We start from the raw sequence: 14,748 nt of genomic DNA, 5'->3' as shown, positions 1-14,748 counted from the left end.
ATTTTTCTGAATCAAAGTGTGGGTGTTAAAATTGCCTCCATTTCTCAATCTGTAAAGTGGAAATAGCTGTATTTGTAAAATCTACCCCACAGAACTGTTGGGATTGAGGAGACAGTTTCTGTTAAGCTGTTTTAGGAAAGAAATAATGTAGCACCAATTTGAAATGTTTTTTCTATTCAGTGGTCTGAGCAAATTTACTTGAGCCTTTCACTTTAAACCTTGGGTCACTCACCCCAGTATATCCAATTGTTTGCAGAGAGGTCATTTTTTTTTAATTAACATATCATAGAGGAGTCTTCTCCCTCTCTCCCTGGCAAAATGAAGTTTCTTTGTTCACCAGTGGTTACAACCTCAAGTTCTCCGGGGCCTAGCCATGTCACATAATTCCATGGAGCTGGCTGATGGGAGGTGAGCATTAGGGAGTGGTGAGGACTGGGTCAGTGGAGATGGCATGTCCTGCCTGTTGGCCTTCATGGTACAAAATATGTCTAGGCAAGTGGGTCAGTTTTGCCTCCTCTAGATTAGAGGATGTCTAAGTTCCCTTTGAGCTCCCAAACCCTGTAATTATTTTGAAATTTCACATCAGGCATGGTAACTCAGAGCTCCTCTTCCAGTATTAATTAACCTGCATGGTTCTTGCCGGTCATCAATCATTGCAAAATCATTGGACTTTACATAGTAAAGTGGTTACTACTGAATTGAAAAGTTCACATAACGTATTTCATGTATTTGCAGAACTTTGCCCCAAAGCTCAAATTCTGCCGTCTCCCTTAAAGCGCTGCGCTACTGGTTACAAAATGACAAGCTATAGATTATTTTTCACAGTGATCTTTTAACATAACAATGTACACAGGCCCGGTTCACCCCTCCCAGGGTTGCATCCAATTTCTGCTTTATCTCCCTTGAATATTCCAGAGAACTCTCTTACTTCATCCTATTACAAAGCTATTGGAGCTCTTGGTCCTGCTTAACCTCTTCAACCTCTTCATCCCACCTCTTCACCCCACGCACCCTCATCCCCCTTCCACTCCCCGTTTCCTCCAGACACATACCTACTAAGTCCGTTCCACCAGGGCCAGAAGCAGTCTCTGCCACAGAAGACAAAACGAGGGACTGGGTCTGGGGATGGCAGCGAGGCCCGCCTGGGTTGCTGCTTCTGGTGTAAATAGGCAGAGGGTGGAGTCTGCGGGAGGAGTAGCCCAGAGGGAAGTCCTTAAAGGGGGAAGCCTGGGCCCTGGCTTGCTGGAGGAGGGGGCGCTTGGACTGTCACAGCCTGGCCAACCCCAAATAGTTTTGTTGTTAAGCCCCGGTTCCTGATACCTCAGTCTGATTCATTCAACCTATAGTAAAGCAGTCGGGGCTGTGTTTTATTGTGATAATGATAATAATGTTGAATCAGGGTGATATCTGCCACACAAGAACTCAGAACTCCGAATTTCTAGAGCTAGTGAGTGGCCCACCAGTCCCTGGTGTGCTATATTGCTGGCAGCTGATCCCTAAGGAAGGCAGCAGTGAGGTCAGGTGTCCTCAAGTTAAGAGTCTTGGGCTGAGAATAGCACCTGTAAGATCGCAGCTGTAGCTAGTGAGGCTTCTGTTCCTGATGTAGGTGTATTTACATGTTCTTTTAGGTCCACGACGGCCAGGCTCCTTTGGCTCTTGTTACAGCTTGCTGCTCTGCACCCCCTGGAATCCCTCTCTATTGTGACTTCCAAGGCCTTCCCAGCTCAGCCCCTGCCAGCATCTTGACTTTATCCCCTACCATGTGACCCTCTTCCACTGTGGTCCAGCTACACTGTGTTCTCAGTGTATCATATCCTTTAAATAAGCCAAACAAATTCTGCCCCAGGACTTTTGCACTGGTTATATCTGCTACTGGAACACTCATCCCACTGTTACTGCTCTTCCCTTACATAAATATCTGGCTCCCCATCATCTATGAGTCAGCTTACTGATAAGGGTCTTTCTAAGGGGAGGGGGGGCACCTGAGTGGCTCAGTCCATTGGGCATCTGCCTTCAGCTCAGGTCATGATCTCTAGGTCCCGGGATCAGCCCCGCATTGGGCTTCCTGCTCAGTGGGGAGTCTGCTTCTCTCTCTCTCTCTCTCTCTCTCTCCTTGCTCCCTCCCCACTGCTCATTCCCTCTCACTCTCAAATAAATAAATAAAATCTAAAAAAAAAAAAAAAATCTTCCTAAAGGATAGCCCTGACTTTCCCCTCAATCACCAGATGCTGTTTTGTTTTCTTCATAACTATTAGTACTACCTGAAATGATTGAGTTGGTTTACTTGGTTACTTCTCCAGTCCCCTCCCCTCACTAAATTGTAAATGCCCCAAGATAGAGTTTGGCCGATACTGCTCATAACATTATCCTCATCTCCAAGATTAATACTAGACAAACAGTAGGTGTCTACTGTATGTGCATGGACTAAATGAGTGGGATACAGTTCATTCATTGACTAAGTATCACTGTGTACCTGATGTGTGCCAGGCACTGCGCTGAATGCGGGAGATACGACAAACAAGACAGGCAAAGCCTTCCCGAAGGAGACTTCTGGTCTAGAAAGGAAGACCATCTTTAAAATAATAATAAATTGACTGAAAATGCATCTTAAAAAAATAAACAAATAAGGCATTGTTTGTTTTTTCATAGATCGGCTATGAATGTACATTTCAGAAGTGTTGGTAGGGGAGATGGACTGTCAGTCACAGAACCCAGAATTCTCAGGAATCCAAGCCATGTTTATAAATTGATAAAAGGATGCATTCCTAGAAACTCGATGGGATCCCAAGGAGCAAATGACCCATTTCCAGTTCGCAGACTCATGTTTTGCTGAGGATTCTAATCAAGACTGCCCTGTGGCACTAGCATGTTTATCAGGCTCAGTGAGTTTAATTTGAGAATGACCTTTGAACCCACGTTTCAACATCAAAAGAATTCAGATTCTGGGGATGCCCCAGGGCTTTAAGTGTCCTTTGGAGCTTGTAAAAGAGATCTGGCGTAAGGCAGGGATCACAATAGGCCAACAGGGCTTCCTCAAAAGTTTTAGAAGGGAAGTTGGGACCAGGTCACTTCCCTGTGGAAATCATACACCAGTAATTTGGTTGAACCCCTCCTGTCTTCCCCAGGCCAAGTCTCTACTTGACTCATTCCTTTTACCTGGTAGGCCCTTGAAGACATTTGATTTCAAGAGCCCTGCTTCCAGACATTGGGTTGCCCATCCTGACAGTTTCAGGACTCTAACATTCCTGGACATTTTATGCTAAACAAATAAATCATGATTCGGAGAAATTCAAATGCTAAAATCCTGGAGATATGGGTACCAAACATCTCTAATACAAAGAGATCCAAGACGCAAGGATGATACATCTCAAGTTCTAAAGATTCATGAAATAAAACTATTTGACACATTCTTTCGAATTTCCTCAGCAGGAACACATTTTACCCTTCGGTGGTTGTTTAGTTACTATGAGTGCCTAACAAACCACCCTGAAACTTAAGGACAAAAAATAACCATTTTATTATGCTCATGGATTCTGTGCATTAAGAATTCTGACCCAGCAGAGAGGGGCAGCTTGTCTCTGCTCTGTGATTCTAGGTTTGCCACTGGGAAGAAGGGTGGCATGATTCAGTGATTGAAGGTTGGAATCTGATGGAGACATCTTCACTCATAGGTCTGGCGGATGATGTGGGCAATTGACTAGGCACGCCTACATGTGATCTCTCGGTGTGGTCTCTCTGCACACGGTTGTTTGGACTTCCTTACAGCATGGTAGCTGGATTCCGAGAACAAAGGTCACAGGAGAGCAACACATGACAAGAGAGTAAGAGCGCATGACATCTTTATAATCTGGCTCACGGTCTCATTGTAAGAAGAATACGTGGGATGGAATTATTGCAGGCATGTTCAGAAAATACAATCTGCCACAGGGATAGATGTGACTTTCAAAAACAGCTGAAAGTCATTAGGAGTTAAGTTAGATGAAAAATGTAAATGAGGGGCCCCTAGCTGGCTCAGTCAGTAGAGCATGCGGCTCTCAATGTCAGGGTTGTGAGTTCAAGCCTCACACTGGGCATGGAGCCTACTTAAAAAAATGTAAATGAGTGAAGCTGTTTTCGATTCAAAAGATGAGGAGTAAATAATAAGAACATTAAATAATAAGAACACTTCCTTCTGTGGATCACATTCAGTCCAGAATTCGATTTCAACAGACCTCTTGTGGAACTTTTAAAACCACCAGCATCATTCCCCCCAATTACCATGACAGATCTGATAGGCTCTGCATTAAGTATTTCATCTCCTAGGGGGGTATTTAAAGAACTGACATGTAGGCAGGTAAATTCTTGCGTTTGGGTTTATTAGGGAAAAAACAAATAACCTCCTCATCTTATATCTCATTTAGCCATCACCAAAAGCTCCCTTTTGCTTTGGGTATGTATAAATTCTGAGGGGCTGGCAACAATCAGCAGATCCCTCTTCTAAAGCTAGGTTCTAAGCATTAGTTTTTGGAGGTGAGAAATCTTCCTCCTGGAGGTTAATAATTAATCATCTCTGTAAGTATTAAAGGTCTCTACAAAGGAAACCTGTTTGATATCATTTAGCCAAGTGACAAAAAGATTCTCTTTTCAAGGAGATCCAAGTAATGTTCCTTGGAACAGGCATCCTGTGGAAAGTATCACCTGTGTTCTTGCCCCTAAAAATGTTTGGCGGTAGCAACAAAAAAAGTACCGTTGATTCGCCATTTTGTCCCCAGTGCTCATGTTTACCTTCTGATTAAACCAGGGCCGCTTGGCGGATGAACCTGGGAGGGTAGAGGACACCTGGGGCCATTTGATAAAGACTCATGAATAGAGCACGGTGGTACTGTCCAGGTTCCAGGGCCACTTTCACACACGTGGGATGCAATCTGGGGTAAAAACTGTGAAAGAACCACAGAGCTGGAAGAAGCATCTGCTTTAACTCCTTTATCTTCAAGATGGAAACTGAGGCCTACCTCCATTGGACGACTTGTGCAAGAAACATTCGTCAGTGCCAAACCAGAGCTGGAAACCAAATGTACCTTCCAAGAGTAGTTTTTGCAAGTATAAAACGCACATCTATAAGTCTTAGAGTAAGTCTGGATCCTGTACCCCCTAGAAGCAAAAATTTGGAGTGCCTTGGGATACCCTGCCATTTATCAGCTGTCTAATTTCAGGCAACGTACTAACTCCCCTTCTCCAAGCATGTTATCTCATCTATAAATGTGAATGATATTGTACCCAGCTGCCTTTCCAGGGTAGTTGTAAGGATCAAACGAGGGCATGTACTGCGGGAGGCTTATGCAAATATCGGTGGCGGATTGGTTGGCTTGCTCTCTGCTAGGATGTAGTTCTCTGCCTTCCTAGAAATTGACTCTGGACTCCTCAGTAATCTGATTGGTCTGAGATGTTGATAGACTCACCCATGCAGTTAGTCATTTAAACGAGCTGCTCTCTTTTTTACCTCTTTGCAAATGACACAAAATGAACAATTGAGGGCAAAATCTGGAAGCACATTTCAAGAGTCTGAGAGATAAAGCCCAAGGTACCACTGATGTCTCCCCATTGTGCTGTAGGAACTGGAGGTGCTAATGTTCGTCTTGAGAAATTCTGGGCAAATTCTTAGGCCTTTTGCTAATGCTAATAGGGCTCAGGCAAGAGTAAAAACGGAGGCCCATACACCCTATGTCCCTCAGCTCTGCAGTACGCTCGCTTTGTGGAGAAGGGCGCAGCCAGAAGAGGGCCAGGGCAGGCGCCCCTCTTGCCTGGGTCCAACAGCACTGAGGTTAGAAGTCTCTTAGAAACATTCCAGTGGGGGCGCCTGGGTGGCACAGTGGTTATGCGTCTGCCTTCGGCTCAGGGCGTGATCCTGGCGTTATGGGATCGAGCCCCACATCAGGCTTCTCCGCTGGGAGCCTGCTTCTTCCTCTCCCACTCCCCCTGCTTGTGTTCCCTCTCTCACTGGCTGTCTCTATCTCTGTCGAATAAATAAACAAAATCTTTAAAAAAAAAGAAAAGAAAAATCCCAGTGAAGGGTGACAAGGCTATGACCAAAGGAATGGAAAGGAGACAGCAACTGGGAAGGTCAGGTAGGGAAGATTCTGTGGGACTTAGAAACTACTGAGATAGGGGAGAACAAGAAAGAAAGGAGGCAACAGAAGATGCCAAATTTTTCAGTCCTGGGTTATTAGTGGGGCCAGGAGGGAAGCTTCTGACATAGTTAATCTCAGATTTCTGTTAGCGTGTATGATTTTTCAAGTCTGAGCAGCACTCTTTCTCAAATATTTTCAGACAGAATTGTCACCCATTCATACGTGTTCAGAATAGTGCAGGTACTTAAGCATTTGCTCTAAGCATCAGATATAAGAACATGTTGGCTTAGAAATGTTCACAGTCATCTCTTATAGCCACATAGCTTAGAAAAACGTGTAATTTCGGGGCACCTGGGTGGCTCAGCCATTAAGCGTCTGCCTTTGGCTCAGGTCATGGTCCCAGGGTCCTGGGATCGAGTCCCGCATCGGGCTCCCTGCTCGGCAGGAAGCCTCCTTCTCCCTCTCACACTCCCCTTGCTTGTGTTCCCTCTCTCGCTGTCTCTGTCTGTGAAATAAATAAAATCTTTAAAAAAGAAAAAAGAAAAAAAAAGAAAAACGTGTAATTTCTATTTAAATATTATGTTACCCCAAGACATGCAAATAAATGTCATTTGGTAGCCTTTATGGTGGAGAATTTGGTCAGCTGCAAAATAGGGCTATCAAGATTGTTTTATCATTAATTTTTAAAATAAACTTCTGGAGCAGAATGGGGTAAGATTTTATTAGCCTGAGACCTCAAAAGTCCAAGACATGACTTTTCCTATTACAGATCAGTCCAGCTGAATCATAGGTAGAAATATATAGATGGAATATAATTATTCTAATTGGAATATGGCCATGACACCAGCCAGCCAATATTCCAGTCATAAAAACAATGGCTATTTTTTCGTCTCATTGCTTTTTATGAGACATTGCAATAATGGTTTGTGCCAGATAACTCTGACAGTGTAACTGAATTCTAGAGTTGCTGTTCTAAACTTGTAATATAAGAAATACTTGTAATATAAGACTGTGTCTTTCTTCAAAGGTAATCCATCAGATGTTTGCTTGAAAGATAAAAATATTTACTCTTATGAAAGGTCCTATTGATAAATAATAAATTACAGAATTCCCACAATGTTTTTTTCCTAAAGAAGAGTAAATAGTAAATGGTAAATTTTTAAAATGGTCCACTCTTTCTTAATTTTGATAACTATGCAGGGAACCACATAGACTTAAGTGTATCTTGGGTTGAGGGCCTTAGTGCATTGCAAATACCCTGGTAATCCACAGTGTGCCCCAAACCAGAGCCTGAGGAACAGGGAGCAGAACAGGATGTAACTGGAGGGTGACTGGGTCCTCCATCACTAATACCGAATGTGTTCTCCAGCTCACTGAACACATTTGATAAACCCGAGGTCTCAGATGGGGATGGGGGTAGGTGAAGACTAGGGTAGAGGTGAAGGTAGGGGCTAGATCTCTAAGAAGATATAACATAATAGGTTCTCGGTCTTCAGAAAGCACCGAGAAGCAAGGGGGCAGAAGGCTTTGCTAAGCAATTCTCCCTAAAACACCACTGAAATCTTGGGAACCCTGTCAATCACATGCCTCCTCTGCTCTCGTTGAGAAATAGGCATGCAAAACTAGTAGGAATAAAACCATGTTTTTAAATTAATGATAAAGCTGGACTAGAGAACCTTGCTTGTACTTGGGCCCAGGTAGGTCTTCAGCTCTACTTGTGGGTAGGGAAAGCTGTGCCTGCCTCTGCAGGAAAAGGAGTTTCCATCCTCACTCCCTATCAGATTCAGAGAGGAGGCCTGGAAAGACATCAGCCTTCAGAACATAGGCCTGTGCCCCCATCCAGATCCACTTGCTTCATAGGAACAAAATCAGAGAGGAGAAGGTGCGGGCAGGTCTGAGCCAGAGAGAGTGAGCTTGCAGTGTGACCTTTACCCTTCTCCCCGGTCTTATCAGTCACTCCCCCCCAAAAGGCAGAGCTGGGAGGTGCTTTCTCACTTTCCTGGAGAGGACGAAGTGTGGGCAGAAGTTACTATTTTAGGGGTCAATGATGGAACATGAGAAGAAGGAGAGAAGTGTTTTCTCAGCTGTCATGTGATTCAGTCTTATCCTAGCAAAAGAACATTCTAGAACAGGTGGGTCCTGGAAGTTGGATTTTTACATGAACCCAAGTTTTAATCAGGGCGGAGCTAGGTAACATTCACTCCCTGTGGCTCCTGGGTGGGTGAGTCGGGGGAGGCAGATGTAATTTGCAGTTAAGCATTTGCAACTGAAACTCTGAGATCAGTCCTGAAAAGGAGCCAAGGATTGCCTTCTGAGAACCCTGAGGACTTGTCTGGAGGGAAGAAAATAATGTACATTTATTCTTATTTGAAGCTGCTCTGAGGAATGAAAGGTGTCTCCCCTCTGGGGCTGTCAGTCAGGGGAAGAAAAGCCTGGGGTGGGTAAGGGGGGTGGGAAGGGGACCCTAGATATGTGTACATGGGTAAGGTTGAGTTTTGGCAAAAGTCTGAAAATTAGGTTCATCTCCGGTATCCTCATTCTGCTTTTCATTTGACCAAAGCCCTCCTGCATGATTCCCTCATCTTCCAGATGACCTTTCCTTCCACCTAAACTTGTCAAGCAAGCATTCCTTCATTCCTTCCAGTGCAGCTCGAAGGTAGATGGTAGGAGAAAAATTAATTAATTAAAATCTTTAACAATGACGTGTAAGTCTCAGCCCTCCTTCGCCACCTTGAATGTATTTGTATTTTGAAAGAAAAGACTGGTTTACAGGTATAAATATCTCAGTGGTTTAAATTTCAGGCGGAATTCTGAAGCTGTTTGCCTGGGAATCAGGGATGGCATTGTTCCCAGCACTAAGGGGACAATACGGCCTTCTGTGAAGACGTGGCATGAGTAAGGACCAGGCACAGATTCATCGGAGGTCAAGAAGGATGAAGACAAATGATCATTGGTTGGCATAGAATGAGGTCACTGGTAGCAGAAAGAAATTGGGAAGCAGCAGTAGCAGTGATGATGGACAATGATACAGGTAGTATGGATTCAATTCAGCCAGTAGTGTCCAGAACAGAACATTTAATTCTCTGGACACCTGCCCTGGTAAGTAGACTTTGCTCTTTCCAAGCAAACCATGGGTCTTTCTTTTCCCAACCACTAGTCTTGAATAAAGGAAATGTCAATGTATCCCTTTTCTAGCTGTGGGACTCATGCTTGACTGTGAGGTCTGCCCTGGGTCAGCCCCCTCATCCACCCAAGTATGTGTTCTAGTCGTACCCTAAGCAGTCCATAAGCTCAGCCAAACAGGCACCTGACTGATGCCTCCTATCCTTCCACTTCTCTCCTTGCCTCGGGGACACTCTTCTCCCTGCCACCCCTCCAAGCCTGTGTACACCTCTTCTGAATTCTGCTCATCCTTCAGAGCGGGCTCGGGTTTTCAGACACTTTCTTCTCTGCGTGGGTTTCCCAGAGTACCAGCATCCCTTCCCCTTTCTGAACTTAAAGTCTTCTATGAATAATCATAATGGCAATAATTACAGTAATAATAATGATGTCCTACATTTGAATACTAGGAATGTTTTTAAGTGCTGACACATCCTTTGTTACATGTGTGCCTCACAGAATCATTCAACAGATAGTAAGGGATTAATATTATTCCTAATTATTCCTACCTAGAAACAAAACAAAACAAAAATCAATAAAGAAATTGAGGTCCAGAGAGAGTAATTGTTTATTCCAAGGCCACATATCCCAAGATGCATTGTATCTGCCATTTTGGGTTCTCTAATTTAAGTTACGATTTCTAATTAACTATTACCTTGCATGGTTTTCAAATTGTTTCCTGTTCCTTGTCTTGGCTCCATAATAAGATTATACCTTTCTTTAGGGCAGGAAAAATCTCTTCCGCATTTTGGTAATTCCTCAGCACTCAGAATTATATTAAGTACACAATTTTGGCTTAGAAAATGCTGCACTGATGACACGGAAGGTCACATGTTTATATTTCTGCACATTGTGTGACTGTGGACATTTGAGTTTGCTGGAAGATATCATGGCCCTGTGATTCCATTTGACCCTATTTTGGGTGTTGGAGATCCTGAGGCCCATACACCCTGAGGAGGAGAAGCATTCTGCTATTATCAGTACTGGTGGCTACCGTTACTGATCTAAAAGATTCCAGCCTTGGTATCAAAATGGGAAGGAATAAAATATCTGTTTAATGCATTGCCTCCCTAGCCCCTGCAATATTAATTTGGAAACATGTGCCCTGCCTCCATCTGCTTTGAAATTCCTTGCCTCCCCCTCTCCCATCCATAGTGACCTCTGACCTGTGCCAGCTTCAGGAAGAGGGAAACACTTGACACTTCGACTGACACAGTGATAATGCTGGCGAAGAGAAGGAGCTGAGAGGGTTAGCAGTTGTGCTGATGACTTTGGCCATCTGAGAGGGAAATCTGGGACGCACGAATGCTGTCTCTCTCTCCTGGGGCTTTGCAGAGGAAGGACAGTCTATGGGTTACTGCTCTGGCTCAGCGATTGACCCCTGAGGGAGAGGAAAGAGCAGAGATCTATACAAGCCCCAAACCAGATTCCTTGAAGGTGAAGCTACGGAAGATCATTGCATTGATAGGGTCAGGACAATTTGGGGTTCAGTTCAAGGATGTCATGTTCCAGGAGTGATGGATCCATTGGTTAATATATCCACTGGCTTGTTGCCATGCAGATTATGTCTCACAATTAGGGCGTGCAATCTCAAAATACAATGACATCATGAAATTTGCTTAAATGTACATCTGTAAATAGAGTGGAATATTGCAGTTTCAATACTTGAAGCAAATCCTACCTACCAGCTATTGATCATTGCATAAAAGATTCATTTGAGCCAGTATTCAAGTTCAAGTATGTATGCATGCCAGTAAGATTACTGAGGCAAAAAATATCAATGTATGCCTCCTGGTTTCTGAATCAATCTTGTGTATCACTTTTAATAAACACGTAACACCTACTTCATCTCTAAATGATGACATCAAATGTTCCAGAGAACTTGACCTTCTCCAGAGGGAAATCAATCAAACTATGACAATATGGGGGGCACCTGGGTGGCTCAGTTGTTTAAGCGTCTGCCTTCAGCTCAGGTCATGATCTCAGGGTCCTGGGATGGAGCCCCGCATCCGGTTCCCTGTTCAGTGAGGAGCCTGCTTCTCCCCCTCCCCTGCCCCTCTCTCTTGCTCGCGTGCGCTCTCTCTCTTTCTCAAATAAATACATAAATAAAATCTTTTTTTAAAAAAACTATGATAATATGACAAATATCTGGAAACAAAAATAAGAGCAAGGGAAATTTTAACAAGTATTTATAATGTTAAGAATTATTTCCTTTCCCAGAATTTTGACCCTCTGATTTACCAGACGGAGAGGCCCTAGAATTGGCTGTGAAATAAAAACAAAGAGTAGTTTTAAAATTCTGAGTAAGGAGCGGAGAGCGGACCCTAGAGAGCCCTTGACCAGTCCCACCAACGCCGCGGGCCTAGTGACCATCACCCCTTCCCCGAGAGGAGCCGCAGCTGCCGCAGCCGGCCACAGTCACCATCACCGCCACCCTGAGCAGCGAGGCCCAGACCCAGCAGCGGCCCGCAGCCCGGGCCCTCCGAGCAGCCGACACAAGGCCGGCACCACGGGCGACCTCACATCGGAGGCACCTGCCGGCGGGACAAGAAGGTCATCGCAACGGAAGTTTTGGGAAGAGTAAAATGGTTCAATGTAAGAAACGGATACGTCTCATCAACAGGAATGACACCACGGAAGATGTGTTTGTACATCAGACTGCCCTGAAGAAGAATAACCCCAGGAAGTACCTACCCCGGGAGGAGGGAGAGACTATGGAGCTGGATGTTGTTGGAGAAGAGGGTGCGGAGGCCGCAAATGCGACAGGCCCTGGCTGAGTTCCAGCGCAGGACAGTGAATATGCAGCCCACTGTAACCACTACAGACGCTATCCACGTCGCGGGGGTCCTCCACGCAATTCCCAGCAGAATTGCCAGAATGGTGAGAGCGGGGAAAAGAACGAGGGATCGGAAAGTGGTCCCGCAGGCCAGGCCCAACAGCGCCGGCCCCAGCGCGGCGCCGCCGCCTTACCACATGGGAGACCCTACGGCGACGACCACACCTCCCAACCCTCGTGTGCAGGGAGCAGTGACGGAAGGTGCCGGCAACCAGGGTGCAGGAGAACCAGGTAGCCCAGGGAGACAGATCATGGGTCGGGTTATAGACCACGATTCTGCAGGGGCCTCCCCGCCAGACAGCCTAGAGAGGATGGCAATGGGGAAGATAAGGAAAATCAAGGTGAGACCCAAGGTCAGCAGCCACCTCAACGTCAATTACCGACGCAGACGCCCAGAAAACCCTAAACCAAAAGATGGCAAAGAGACAAAAGCAGTCCATCCACCAGCTGAGAATTCATCCCCTCCCGAGGGTGAGCGTGGCGGGGCTGAGTAAATGCCCGGCTTACCATCTCTTACCAACGCTTACCATCTCTACCGTCACCCAGTGTAGTCATCCAACACGAAGAAATGAAGATGAAATTCCAGCAATAAGACATAGACAAAAGATTCGAGCTGAAGACCTTAAGTGCTTGCTTTTTGCCCATTGACCAGATAAATAGAATTATCCACATTATCTATGTAGCATGGGATTTTTATTATTTTTACCTAAAGATGTCTCTCTTTGGTAATGACAAACGTGTTAAAAAGAAAAAAAAAAAAAGCCTGGTTTTTCTCAATACACCTTTCAAGGTTTTTAAATTGTTTCATGTCTGGTCAAGTTGAGATTTTTAAGAACCTCATTTTTAATTTGTAATAAAAGTTTACGACTTGATTTTTTCAAAAAATTCAACAAACGGCAAGTACCCATTTATAAAGGTCTTAAATAATTTTTAAAAATTAAAAATATAAAAAAGAAAATAAAATTCTGAGTAAGGAAACATTTATTTTACACATATTAAAGTATAAAATCTTATTAGAGAGCCAAGACTAGCATCAGTAAATAATTAGAAAACAGTGCAAGGTAATATGTAATCAGAGGCCAAACTTAAAAATCAAGAGACCAAAGTGACAGATATAATGCATGGATGGGGGTACATAGTTTGAGTTTAACTCATGATTGAAAGTAAAAGAGCAAGGGGCGTCTGGGTGGCACAGCGGTTAAGCGACTGCCTTCGGCTCAGGGCGTGATCCCGGCGTTATGGGATCGAGCCCCACATCAGGCTCTTCTGCTGTGAGCCTGCTTCTTCCTCTCCCACTCCCCCTGCTTGTGTTCTCTCTCTCGCTGGCTGTCTCTCTCTCTGTCGAATAAATAAATAAAATCTTTAAAAAAAAAAAAAGAAAAGAAAAGAAAGTAAAAGAGCAAGTATTCACGTAGTGATTATTATATGCCAGGCACTTTTTAAGTGATTTAAATATATTAACTGATTCAGTTCTCATAACCTACCAATGGGATAAGGTTTCAATGAACTAATTTTACAGATGAGAAAACCGTGGCACAGATCAGTTATTTAATTTGCTCAAGGTCACACAGCCAGTAAGTGACAGTGCTAAAGATCTGACCTCAGGCAATCTAGTTCCAAGATCTGGGATCCTAACCTCATAATAACTCATAGTTCTGCTCCTAGTAGTAATAATAACAGTAACTTTTAAATTCTTATTTCCTATGTTATACCTGAAGCAGTTTCAGGTGTTAAGTGAAATACACGTATGCATGTCGCCAGTCTTAGTTTCATAATAAGCCACATCTAGAATATCCCATCCTCCTGTCTCCCAGGCTATAATGGACAGAGTGTATCAGCAGCTGATTCATTACCCACTTCATGTATACAAAACCTCAGCTTGTTTGTAGGTCCACAGCCTATCTGTAGGTCCACCGATGCTTTCTCAGAAACCTAGGTTGCATAAGTGGCTTTAATTTGTGCCATGGAGACAGGACCCACCACCCCAGGTGAACACCTGCTCAAAGGCAGCCATCTGAAAGCTGGCCAGTGACCTATGATTGGCCTCACCTGAGACTTCGGCCAACACTGTAGTGACGGGATCAGTCAGACTTTCTCCCTTTGAGACTTTAACTGTGAAGCAGAGAGGGGATGCAGAATGAGTGAACTGGTGTTGAATTAGAGAGAGAAGTGGAGAAAATAGCAAAGAGGAGTCGTGAGGCGGTAAAAACCACGAGGAAGCAGGAGTTGTGAGGTGGACAGGGAAAGGAGGAGGGTCAGACCACCGGGAGAGGGAGGGAAAGACCAAGACACAGCAGGCTCTGAGGAACTGAGTCGCGAATTTGGCCACTGAGGAGGACTTCAGGTGAGCCCTGAGATGATACTTGATTACCAGAGCCACGTTTGAGATGTCACAAGTGACATTTTCATGAGGCCAGCAATGCAGTTACAGAGTTGGTTCCTAGTCCCCTTTAGGTTTCCATATATCCTTATAATCTAATCCCATTCATGGAAATATTTTGATTATTTTCTTGCATTTTTTAAAAAGATTTTATTTATTTATTTATTTATTTGACAGAGAGTGAGTCAGCGAGAGAGGGAACACAAGCAGGGGGAGTGGGAGAGGGAGAAGCAGGCTGGGCTCAATCCTAGAATGCTGGGATTATG

At 44.4% G+C, this 14,748-nt stretch overlaps 1 pseudogene; it reads left to right on the top strand.

Annotated features, from left to right (window-relative positions):
* The first annotated feature begins 9,071 nt into the window (after positions 1 to 9,071).
* On the top strand, positions 9,072 to 12,597 carry LOC103676842 (annotated as a pseudogene).
* The last annotated feature ends 2,151 nt before the right edge of the window (positions 12,598 to 14,748 follow it).

This window comes from Ursus maritimus, unplaced genomic scaffold, assembly GCF_017311325.1.
Source record: "Ursus maritimus isolate PB19 unplaced genomic scaffold, ASM1731132v1 scaffold_35, whole genome shotgun sequence".
In the NCBI taxonomy this organism is placed as follows: Eukaryota; Metazoa; Chordata; class Mammalia; order Carnivora; family Ursidae; genus Ursus; species Ursus maritimus.
The sequence above is the reverse complement of the archived record's forward strand: the minus strand, read 5'-3'. Positions and strand labels throughout refer to the sequence as shown.